The sequence below is a fragment of the Mesocricetus auratus genome, unplaced genomic scaffold, assembly GCF_017639785.1.
Source record: "Mesocricetus auratus isolate SY011 unplaced genomic scaffold, BCM_Maur_2.0 Super-Scaffold_100009, whole genome shotgun sequence".
Classification (NCBI taxonomy): Eukaryota; Metazoa; Chordata; class Mammalia; order Rodentia; family Cricetidae; genus Mesocricetus; species Mesocricetus auratus.
The window spans coordinates 53,863,657-53,865,581 of NW_024429193.1; the positions used below are offsets into that span (position 1 = coordinate 53,863,657).

General features: G+C 49.4%; 1 pseudogene; it reads right to left on the bottom strand.

Annotated features, from left to right (window-relative positions):
• Positions 1 to 253: 253 nt before the first annotated feature.
• Positions 254 to 400, bottom strand: LOC121142544 (annotated as a pseudogene).
• Positions 401 to 1,925: the final 1,525 nt, after the last annotated feature.

Consider the following 1,925-nt stretch of genomic DNA (forward strand, 5'->3'; position numbering starts at 1 on the left):
CCAGAGACACAGATTAGGAATGTGGGTGACTGTGACACAAGGGGACCAGGAACTGGCAGTGAATCCCAGCTCTGCGCAGACTCCCTGGTGTCAGTCCCTGAAGCACAAGTCACTTTGTCTGTCCCACGGACTTCTTACTTCAGCATTTGCATGGATGATGCTCATACCCTTCAAAGTCAGGGACATCCAGGAACATGAACAGGCTAGCAACTGTGAAGTTGGTTTCTTTTTTATTTAAAATTTGTTTTTTAAGCAGGAGATAGCGTGGACACAGTGCCCCACTACCACAAACTGTGCAGGCAAGTTTCCTGCATTTGGGGAAATTACATCGGAGTGCAATGAATAAGCTTGTCTTGGGAATACCACCTTTGTGACCATGGTGTCCTTGCCAGATAAGTACTGAGGCTGGATTGGTAAGGTTCCTCCAGACACTCATGTGCTACAAGATGGGTGCTGTCATTGTCATAGTCACCAGTAGTAGACAGACAGTTGGCCTAGTGAAGCTTAGAGCCCCACCCCCAGGGGCTCACTGTCTACAGTGGACAGGCCCAGACCTACATGTTAGAAGCATGGACAGTGGGAGCAATGAAAACAAGCCAGACTGTGTTCTGATGTATACACTATGTATCCAGTGAGGCCAAGCAGTTGTTTATTCCCAAACAGGCTTGTTTCCAGTGCCCCTGTCATCACAATGGAAGAAGGGAGGAGGGGCGATTCCAGCCAGTGCCATCCTAGCTCCAGATGCTCTCAGGTGAGTTTGGCTCACTTGACACATTGCCAAGTTCCTACTGCCTTCCTTTTTACAGAGAAGGAAACTGGGTACCAAGGAGCACTGAGACTTGCTTACACTGGTACATCTGGAAAGTTGTTCCAGGGTCCCCAGTGATGCCTCAGGTCAGCAATCTCAGAGACTGCCCAGGCCAACACTCAACACTTGCAGGGTGGGAGTAGATATCCCAGCTGGGTGTCTCTGGTGACACCTACAGCAGCGTCTGACACCTGGACACTAGGGACTGATGGCAAGGTTCTGTAGCTTAAGACAGTCCAGATTTACCCCCAATGAAGAGGGACTCTGACACTGTTCTTGACGCTTTCATAGAGAGGGCACAGCACATGAATGTACACAGGACACAGCACATGAGTGTACACAGCACACAGCACATGAGTGTACACAGGACACAGCACATGAGTGTACACAGCATGAGTGCACACAGGACACAGCACATGAGTGTACATAGGACACAGCACATGAGTGTACACAGGACACAGCACATGAGTGTACACAGCACACAGCACATGAGTGTACACAGGACACAGCACATGAGTGTACACAGGACACAGCACATGAGTGTACACAGCACACAGCACATGAGTGTACACGGGACGTAACACACGAGTGTACAGCATGAGTGTACACAGGACACAACGCATGAGTGTACACAGCTACACAGCACATGAGTGTGCACGTGACACAGCACATGAGTGTACACAGGACACAGCACATGAGTGTACATAGGACATAGCACATGAGTGTACACAGGACACAGCACATGAGTGTACATAGGACACAGCACATGAGTGTACACAGGACACAGCACATGAGTGTACATAGGACACAGCACATGAGTGTACACAGGACACAGCACATGAGTGTACATAGGACACAGCACATGAGTGTACACAGGACACAGCACATGAGTGTACATAGGACACAGCACATGAGTGTACACAGGACACAGCACATGAGTGTACATAGGACACAGCACATGAGTGTACACAGGACACAGCACATGAGTGTACACAGGACACAGCACATGAGTGTACACAGCACACAGCACATGAGTGTACACAGGACATGAGTGTACATAGGACACAGCACATGAGTGTACACAGGACACAGCACATGAGTGTACACAGCACACAGC